This window comes from Lemur catta, chromosome 26 (assembly GCF_020740605.2).
Source record: "Lemur catta isolate mLemCat1 chromosome 26, mLemCat1.pri, whole genome shotgun sequence".
Taxonomy (NCBI): domain Eukaryota; kingdom Metazoa; phylum Chordata; class Mammalia; order Primates; family Lemuridae; genus Lemur; species Lemur catta.
The window spans coordinates 6,944,082-6,955,042 of NC_059153.1; positions in this window are offsets into that span (position 1 = coordinate 6,944,082).

The following is a 10,961-nucleotide window of genomic DNA, read 5'->3' on the forward strand; positions in this document are numbered from 1 at the left end:
AGTAACCACAACCAATAAAGCAAAGCAGTAGTTTGAAGTAATGAGTGATAAATCATATCATATTTTAAAATGAGAACTCTCTCCTAATTTGTTGCTGTGGTAGTGATGACAGCACTCATGAAATAATCGTGGGTTGCATAGGGACAGGGATACATTCTGAAAAATGTGTCCTTAGGTGATTTCATCATTGTCCGAACATCATAGCGTGTGCTTACACAAACCTAAGTGGTACAGCCTACTATGCACCTAGGCTGTATGGTGCCTGTGCTATACAGCAATGGTCCCCAACCTTTTTGGCACCAGGGACCAGTTTCATGGAAGACAATTTTGCCATGGACCAGTGTGGCAGGATTGTTTTGGGATGATTCAAGCTCATTACATTTACTGTGCAGTCAGACCCCCCTGCTAATGACAATCTGTATTTGCAGCCGCTCCCCAGCGCTGGCATCACCGCCTCAGCTCCACCTGAGGTCACAGGCCTTAGATTCTCACAAGGAGCTGGCAACCCACATCCCTCACGTGCGCAGTTTACAGCAGGGCTCGTGCTCCTCTGAGACTCTCGCTCCTGCTGATCTGGCAGGAGGCGGAGCTCAGGCAGCCAGGTGAGCCATGTGGAGCAGCTGAAAATACAGATGAAGCTCCGCTAGCCCACGGCTCACCTGCTGCTGTGCGGCAGGTTGGGGACCACAGTCACAGAGAGCACGTGTACAAACTTAAATGGCCTGACTTCCTGCACACCTGCACTACACACTGGTGCCGAAATCACTGTGCTGAATACTTCAGGCAATTGTAGCACAGCGGTGTTTGTGTATCTAAACATAGACAAGGTGCAGTGAAAATGTGATATGACAATCTTACGGAACCACTGTCGGATATGCTATCAGTCGTTGACCCAATGTTATGTATCACATGACTGTGTAATCTTACGTAACATACGCACAAATCATGTGCATTTCATCACAAACATCTCGCCGCCTTTGCCATTTTCTATATTCCATTTTTTTGGAAGCAAGTCCCAGTCCTGCCTTCACACTGGAGCGGGGATCACAGCAGGTGGGAATGGTGAAGGCCACTGGAGAACCGTCTAGAGCAACACTGTAACAAGGCTCAGTGGCTGGGACGTGGCGTGTGTTGGGTAGATACTTGGTGGGTCAGTTGAAAGAGAAATGTGGGTGTCTACTTTCTGAGAGAACCTTGACAGCTCTTCCACATACTGCATGTCAGTACGCCAGCAATGAATCTTTGAGGGATGGTTGTTTCTTTTAGAGGTCTTTGTGAGTCTCATTACACTTAACAAGGTCACCTTTTACACCCAGCAGCTCTGGGCTCCCGTGACAGAGCAGTTTTCTGCTGATGGTGCTGGAGGACGTATTTCAAGCTGTTGCACAACAAGGATCAGCCTAATATTTTCAATGCAACCTAACCGCATTGAAAATGCAACTGTCATTTTAAATGTGTGAATTTAAATCAGATCCCGATTCTCAATTGTAAAAACAACTGATGCATAACAACACCATGTTATAGTGCAACGATCCCAGCGAATGCACAGTCTTCCCTCTCTCAAATAAAACAGGAGGTTAGGCTGGGCGCGGTGGCTCACGCCTGTAATCCTAGCACTCTGGGAGGCCGAGGCGGGTGGATCACTCAAGGTCAGGAGTTCGAGACCACCCTGAGCGAGACCCCATCTCTACTAAAAATAGAAATAAAAATTATCTGGACAACTAAAAATATATATACAAAAAATTAGCCGGGCATGGTGGCGCATGCCTGTAGTCCCAGCTACTCGGGAGGCTGAGGCAGGAGGATCGCTTAAGCCCAGGAGTTTGAGGTTGCTGTGAGCTAGGCTGACGCCACGGCACTCACTCTAGCCCGGGCAACAGAGCAAGACTCTGTCTCAAAAAAAAAAAAAAAAAAAAAACAGGAGGTTTTCTACTGATGTCTCTTATAGCAGCCAAGAATTCAGTCTGACACAGAAAGGCTGGTCCTCGGGAACAGGCACTGCGGAGCGGATGGTGAGCAGCTGCTGTGCTTATCAAGGAAGGTCACACATGGAGGAAATGAACTTACACTAAGACAGGAGGGACCCTGGGCAGATAACTAGACACCCTTTCCTGGCGCAGGGATGTCATACAGATGGGTTCAGGATGAAAACCAACTGTGGAATTTGTCCCCAGAGATGGCTACACATGGGGTGCATGCGTCTGTTGACGGTGCTCTGCAGTCCTGTCTGAAAGGCAGGTCAGCCTGCGTGTGCGGAGCCTGTGACACAGAGCCACTACGCTGTTTTCTTGATCAATAATATCTGCCACTCACAGAAACATAACATAACATAGAACACTCGTAGCCAGAACAAATCTATATTCCACCCATCTGCTCTTCTATTAAAGAAGAGATTTCACTCTCTAGAGAAAGTATCCTACGCTAGTCAGAAGGACTAAAAATAACATCATTAGTTGAGAAAGAAATAGCAAGGACTGAAACATTTTGAAGTCAACCGTATCGGGGTGTGACACACTTAACTAAAAACCAGTTCAAAAGTAGGTCATTTAAAATAGACTTTTTCAATATTGAAGGAGCGAAGGTGTGTGTTTTTAAAAGAAAATCTAGATAAACAGAGGTTTACTGATCTTACATTTTTAGTCTAGAGAATAACTTGTCTTTGCCTTATAAATTATAGGTGAAAAACTTTTAGCTGATGCCCAGAGTCTCATTTTAAAGATCCCAAATGGCTTCATAGACACGATTGTGAAGCCTGCCCTCTCCCAAATACGTAAGGAAAAGTGTGCTTTAATTATCATGCCCGGGAAAAAGAAAGAAGCTCATAACGGGACGTAAATCTTTTAGGAGTGACTTTGGGTAAACTTCTTTGAATTGATTCTTTTAAAAAAAAAATCAACATTTTAAAATTTAACAAAATCAATTAAAACCCAAGCCAGACCCCAAAATTCATTCCATGAAAAGGCGTGCAGAAATTTCCACTCAACTTTGATCCATGCCTTGAAAATACTCCGTGGTTGCAGTAAACCAAAGGCTGTGTGGAGATCTGGATTAAGCCAAAAGTTCATTCTTCGTAGATACAGTCATAGGGACTCAATTTTTTCATCTCTTTCTTGTAGAGAACTTAACAACATACTGAAAGGGAATAAGTTGTAGCCGTTCCAATCTGGAAATTCTAGCATACAATTTCCAGCTATGCTTACAGAAAATGTTGTCTTGCAGTGATAATACTTCCAAGAAAAGTAATCAATAAATCAACAGAAAGAAGGAACTAACTATATTCATAGAACAGGACCCAGTTCCTTCAAGTTCACTGGTTTTCATTCTTCTCTGGCTGTGGCGTCCCCGAGGTGGTGTGCACAGCAAAAGTGTTACACGAGCCATCCCAGCATGGCAGTAAGACCTGTGTCATCCCTGTCATACTATGGCTAAGAGGGCCTTACGAATCTGAAAAGCACTTCAAAAATGTTTTAAGTCTCCAGACTTTATCAACGTGATTTTTTTTTTTTCAAATAGTTACCTTAGAAGGCCATGCATTTTCACAAACTGTGTTGCCATTGCTGAAAACACTTGGGAAATTCCTGTTTGGAATGCTTTCAGAGTCTGCATTCGTCTTTTTGCATCTTTTCAACAGTGACGATATTGTGGTTTGTTCATTTTATGCTGAGAGGGAATTTGTCTTTTTGAATATTTAAAACAGCCAAAAGTCATCCCACCTGTGGTCTAGTGGGAAATCACTTTTTTTTTTTTTTTGGTAAAATAAGAAATGGTGATAAAGTCATGGAAGTTTGTATTGTCCTTGCATCTGCTGGCTGCATGAGCACGGACATTCACTCAACTGCTCTGGGTCTCAGCTGCTTCTCTGCAGCAGGAATAACTGTAGCCACATAGCAACACTGTGACCTGGTGTCATAAATGCATAGCAGGAATCAGAGTGCCCACCACGTGGCCAGAGCTCACTATTCCTGGGCAGAGAATGGCTGTGTGGAGGGACCTGTACCCTCTCCTTCCCGCCAAGCTCCTTTCTCTATTCAAATCCTGCACGTCATTCAAAAGTCACCACCCCGTGCTGTCCCTGATTCACTGTGGGATTCTTTCTCTTTCCAGCCCATCACGGGATCCTGAAGACTGACTTTGCGTCTAGACTTTGAAGTCTGTTCCCTTCTTTCCGTTGCTCTTCTGATCCCGCCTTCAATCCACGAACCCTGCGTGCCCTGTGTTGCTGGAGGAGTGATCTTTCTCAAGTGCTAGCCTGAGAGTCACTTCCCACCTGAGGGAAGTGACTTTAGGGCGCCCGTTGCCCTCTGGGTGTAGGACGGTCTTCTCAGTAGGGTCTAAGACGCTGTGCGCACTCGGATGCCAGCTTGACGACCACTCGGGCATCGCGTCACATTTCCGGCTCTGTCTTCTCCAGGACTTGGCTCCAGGCTGGAATTTGCCATTGCTCCGGGGCCCGCCCCTACCCAAGGCGTATTTAGGCATCACCCTTAGGTGATTCACAGCACCTGCCCGCTCATCACACCCTATTGTAATCTCCGACTATTTGAAATTTGCACATCGGCACCTGAGCTTCTGGAGGGCAGACCCTGTGTCGCAATGTGTGCCTCGAGCAACTCCTGTAACCTAAAATGTAACCTAAAATGTTACAGAATATAATTGACGGGCGGGCGTCTGTGGTTCTCTCCCGTCCTTCCTGTGTGATCAGGAATACCCTGCTGCATAGCCCGGCACGCTGTGGGAAAGCCCTAAGACACGCATGGGGGGACTAGGAGAGCCCTGGGACGTGCTGGATATATTCCATTTGTCCTTCCAGGGTCCAGCTCTGTTCCCCAGAAGGCTGAGCTGCAGGGACTGTGCCAACAAGCTCCTTTGCCCTCCGGCTGTTGGCTGCTGACAGGGACCACGGGCCGGAAGACACGGTGGGGCAGAAGCAGGCTGGGCTCAGACTCCGTATTAACCCCACGTGGCAGACGACAGCTCTCTGCTGTTTCTCCCGTGGAGAGGGGCAGACTGATGCTCTGCTTAAGCGACCGACTTCAACCGGTGAAAGCAGTTGGAACTGACATTTCGGAACTGCCGAGGCCAAGTCGTCACAAGCAGCCCTGGAGCCCCTCGGTGCAGGGTTGCTGGGGGACTCACGCTTGGGGCTCCGAGTGCCACGTCGTTAGTCGGGCTGTGCAGACACTGCGTGGCGAGAGAGCAGTGGCAGCCACCGCCAAGCAGTCCCGTCCCAGCCTTCCCTGCGGACAGTGAGCGCAGACGCCGCCTTGCGGGACGGTCCAACTCCGGCAGGTGTGTCATGGAGGAGAACCGAGGAACCAGCCAGCAGCAGAGCTGCGGCCCAAGACATACGACCCTGCCGAGCTTTCCCGGCCACCCCCAGCTGCTCACACCACCCCCGCCGAGGGGCCTGGCGTGGTGACGCAGAGACGATGTGTCCCAGCTGCGCCCCGGCAGCGTTCCCGACCCGCACAACTGTGAGCGTCATCCACGATTCCTGTTCCATACCAGCAAGTTTGGGGGTGGTCTTTACACAGCAATAAATAACCAAACACTGGGCAGCTGCCCACGAGGGCCACCGCGGGTTGGCTGGGTCCCTCTGCCAAAGTCCCTCTAAGGCAGCCCTCCCCTGCAGCCTCTCCTGCCTCCCGGCTGTGGGGACTGGTGGCTCGCTGCCATTGGCCTTCTCCAATCTTGTCCCCCTTCCAAAACAGTCACCTGATTAAACGCTCCTGAATTCTCCAGTTTGAGAGTGCCTTATACCTCCTGCCGGACCCGGGGTGACATACCAGACCTCGTACCCATTCCTCGAGGTGCCCTTGGGTTAGAGAGCAGGAAGAAAGCTGCAGTCTGTGCAAGGAGGTCTCAGAAAGCGGCAGAAAAAGTCACCCTCGCAAAACAGTGTGTTTCTGCACTCATATATCAAGTACCTATATCAGGCAATTAACATTACTCTAAACTAAATGCTATGGAATAGACTAGGTGTTTAAGGCCATCCATGAGGGTTCCTGGATTCAGCGAGTCTAACCTAGTCGTTCGCTTTGCTTGTGAGGAAAGTGGTCATTTCCTGGCACACTGCGCGTATCTTACGTTATTTTATTTAATAGTTAACGTCATATTTTCTATCTTCCAGGCACTCGCCGAAGACCTTTACAAGTCCTAACTCACTGAATCCTCCTAATAACCCTAGGAGACAGGTGTGATTATTGTCCCCGTTTTAAAGCTGAGGAGACTGGGGTGTGATTAGCCCAGGTCCCCCGGCTAGTAAGCGGCAGAGTTAGTACTCGAAGCTGTGGGGTCTGCACTCTTTAGCACTGTTGCAGGTTTTTTTCTTCTTCCTTTTCTCAGTGCACTACTTTAGATTTTTATTTTTATTATTTCAGAATATTACCAATCGTTTTGGTTACATAAATTGCTTTTGTACCTTTTGGGTCAAAGTTAGAAGTGTGCCCATCCCCCAGACAGTGTGCATGGTACCGTTAGGTGTGAATTGTCCCATCCCCTCCCCCTGCCCACCCTGGCTTGATTTACGATGAATGTTATTTCCATACACGCACATAAGTGCTGACGGGTTAGTTCCAATTTAGTGGTGAGTACATGCGGAGTTTGTTCTCCCATTCTTGTGATACTGCTGTGTTTTATGCTGTTGAGGTTTGCCAAGAAAGATCTGGAAACAGGAGGAATGAGTCGCCCTGATGTGGTGTGAGGCTGGGCTCAGGGAACGCCGGGGCCTCCGCTCCTCTGAAGCACCAGAGATGGGGAACGGAGAAAAAGGCCAAGAGGCCCTCAGGGAACAGACGCGTTAGAGGATAAGCACAGTAGTTTCTGTGCCGTGTAACAAGTTGCCCCCAAATTTAGTGGCTTAAAGCAGAAGTAGTAAGTGTTTCTCCGTCCGGGTTTCTGGGGGTCAGGGCTCAGCCAGGGTGCAGCAGGGTCTCTGTGACCCACTGAGTCCGGGGGGCCGGAGGGGGGGGAGTGAAGCTGGGGCTGGGACGATCTGAAGGCCCCTTCTCTCCTGTGGGAGCCCAGCTGGGTGGTGGCCTGGGACGCCCGTCTCAACCCTCCCCGGCTCCACGGGGCGCGCGGATGAGATGCAGTTTCATATGCAAGAGTTATTGCACTGTTTGGAGAACCTGCCTTGGGTGATTAACTGTTTCAGTCAGGATTTCCGAAGAGAATCGAGGGGAAGTGCAAACTGGGTAAAAGGATTATTTATAAAAGTATGAGGAGAGGTTAAAGAAACCAAAAATACGAGATTATTTAGAACCCCGGGGTGGGTGGTAGAGGAGAGCCATGACCTCTCCTAGGACTGAAGGAGCGAGGGGAAGGGAGACGCTACCGAACTCGGAGGGCAGCTATTATATATGCACAGAGTGTCTGGCAAGAGCTGCGGCTTTTAGGGAGGAACCCACATAACCAGGGATGAGACGGCAGAGTGGCAGGAGGGCAGGGAGACTCCTCTAGCTCCTGCCCTCCGCTCTCCCGCTCTGGAACCCAGCTGGGGGCCGGAAGGCCAGACCGGTCCACACGGTTCAGCCTCCCAGGGTCCCAGGGCAGGCGGACAGTGGGTCAGGGCGGGCGAACGGGAGACACTCAACATACAACACATTACCGGGGTGGGGTGCGGTGGAGGGCACCAGTGGAATGAGGTTTGGAAGGTTGCCAGTCGTCTCTTGCAGAGCTCCAGGCAAATGCTGCTGGAGTTTGCGAGGCTGTCATTAACAGCCTCTATATTATGTTGAGTTCTATGAAATTACCATTTTTGGAGGTAAAATGCTACACAGATATTGGCAATTTCATCTAGTTCAACCTAGCGGTCTGGGTACTAAGTTATATATGTAAGAGTTAATGGAACTATTCATAGGATCCAGAAAGGTCCTCAGTGTGTCTCCAGGGTTTTATTCATTCATTCGTGATTTCATTGACAAAGAATTCTGAATGCCTCCTATACAAAATAGATTGTAAATATATAAAAGTGATGTGTGAAAATATACTATTACTGGGAAGATAGCTATTAGAACATTTATGTTCCGTTCATTTTGCAAGGAAATGTATCCCTCTGAGCTTGTTTGATTTGGATATTTTCCTAAAGTAAATATTGCTATGATAGCTTCCTGTTTAATGTCAGGCCAGACAACTGACTGTAAAAATCTTCCAGTTGTACTAGAAATTCCTTCACCTGGCTTGCGATGTGAATGCTTTCATGTTATTTGATATGTAAAAACCAACTGCCTCTTGTATTCAAACTTTTATGGCGCTTTGTTCTAATGCTTACTAAGAGACTGAAACTACTTTACAAAAATAATGATATTATGTTTATGTCAGGACACCATGTCCCATTTAATGTGACATTTAACATGTCACATTAATTTTTAGACAGAAATTAAATTAGCCGTTCTGGTTTCCTGGTTCTTGAAAAGTTATTTATTACTTTTTTTTTTTCTTCTCTGCAAAATTAAGTTCCCCCAAGTCTATCATCCTTCCTGCATCTGGCCCCACGGGCCCCGCCCTTCCTGCTGTCCCAAGGGATAAGCCTGGCTCTGTCCCTCTGCTTGTGAGCCAGGCCCTGCTGCTCAGCCTCGGGGAGGCTCTGCTGACCCCTTCTCTCCTCTGCATTGTGGTTCTTTATTTCTGCACTAAATTATCCCCAAAGCATAAAGCATGCTGTAATACCTTCAATTACATATATATGAAACCTCTTCTTACACTTCACATCCCCCCAGCTCTGCCCGTGTCTCCACTGTCCCGTGTGGGAGCTCCCAGATCTGTCTTCTGTGTCCTTCTTTTCCTCACTCTCTGCCTGAATCTTCCACTGGAACCCAGTTTTTTTTTTTTTTGAGACAGAGTCTCACGCTGTTGCCCAGGCTAGAGTGCTGTGGCGTCAGCCTCGCTCACAGCAACCTCCAACTCCTGGGCTCAAGCGATCCTCCTGCCTCAGCCTCCCGAGTAGCTGGGACTACAGGCATGCGCCACCATGCCCGGCTAATTTTTCTACATATATTCTAGCTGTCCATATAATTTCTTTCTATTTTTAGTAGAGACGGGGTCTCGCTCTTGCTCAGGCTGGTCTCTGAACTCCTGAGCTCAAATGATCCTCCCGCCTCGGCCTCCCAGAGTGTTAGGATTACAGGCGTGAGCCACCGCGCCCGGCCTCACTTGTCTCTTGATTTCTGGGTTTTCTGAACACAACCTCTAGTGCTTCTCTAGACACGAACCTCTTCCTCTGAACTTTTCCATCTGGGATTCCTTTCTCAAACCTAAACTAAAAACAGGGCTGGCTACATCCAAGTGGGTTTCCAAGGCAATGGCAGGGTCTCAGCTATGTCGCAGAAAAGTTCCCCCTTCCATCATAAACACACTCATTCCTACGCGCTTGCTGCCCCAAGTATGGTGGGTCACTGCAGTTAGATCCCTCCCCATCCCCGTCTTCTCTTTTTCAAGCTGCATCTTCATCTGTCTCTTTTCCAAACACAACGTAATAAATAACAGATTTCAAAAATTCACAAGAATAAACAAAAAGAAAAAGGTGTTTGGACACTGGGGCAGACATAATTCACTGCAGTGTTTAGCCTTTGTCTTTTTAAAACAAACTCTAGCTTTGGGAGAAATACTTCAGGAAGCGATGTCTCCTATGTGCTTCTAAAAGCAGTTGAGAGATTTAAGATAAAATATTTAGGCACGTAAGCAAAATTGTCACTTGTCACTGAGTTTTATGACTTACCATGCGTTGTTCATACACCGTATTGTGGAAGATGTGTCAATTTTACCTGGAGGAGAATTAACGGAGAATATTTACAGGAGTATTCGGAAGTCTTTAATCATTTTAGTGCTTCAGTTTGAGATGAGCAGAAAATAAATGTTAAACACTATGATTTCCAATGCTGCCTTCTTTGGCTGCTGTGTCCTGTCACCTGCCTGCTGGCTGTCCCCTGGCACAAGGCATGTACGAGTCATAATGAGCACACTCTAAAGAAGAACTTTGAGCCTTCCTGGAATTACTTAATTTCTGGCACATTTTTTCCTTTAATAGAAGGAGAGCCACACTATTCATTATGAAAGTTGAGTTCCAATTCTGAGTACAGCCATGATCTCAAATTTGACCCCCGTCTATGGGAATGAGGTATATGTGTTCTCTGCACTTCCAGCTTGATTTTTTCCATGATAAGAGTCTTTGTGAGGTACCTTAGAGCTGGATTAAGGTGTTTTCCTGCTCCTTCGATTGGGGCCACAGGGTCAGTGTTGCACATGTTCAAAAAGGCAGACAGACTGGTACTTGGGTGTAGGTAAGCTTCCAGTCCCTTCTTTTTCCTTTTAGATGACACTTTTCAGTGACATCCAACATTAGAAGCCTGGGTCTGTGCCAAGCTTTAGGGAGCCTCTTCCGGAGAGCAGTTCCAGTCCCAGGGAGGAGGCCGACTTCAGAAACTATATCACAAGTGTTTATTAGAGCACACTAGGGGGATCTCATCTAATGCAGGTATGAGGTTAAGGAAAGCCTCTTGGAGTGAGATTTACGTCGATAGCTGAGCGGTGGGTCAAGTGAATCGGGTCCATGGAGTATGGAGAAAGCATTACACGAACTAAGAAGAGCAGGTGCAAAGACTGGTGCAGGAAGGACTCCACTAGGTTTGCAAAACAGAAAGGGGTGAGTGTGACTCTTGCAAATAGGGGGAATAAGAGATCTGAGAAAAAGAAGGCTGAAGTGGGAGACAAGCACCAGATCCTAGAGGCTCCGTCAGCCATGGTGAGGGTTTTACTTTTATCCTAAGAGTAATGGGAAGGCATAGAAGAGTGTTAAATAGGAAATGACATGATTAGAATTGCCTCACTGAACGTTCACTTTGGCTGCTGTTGGTAAATGGATTACCAGATGGCCAGAGTGGATGGAGGGGCCTGGTTAGGAGGCTGCTGCAATAATCAAAACCAAGACACATTTGTGACTTTGATCTAGGGCAGTGGTTCTC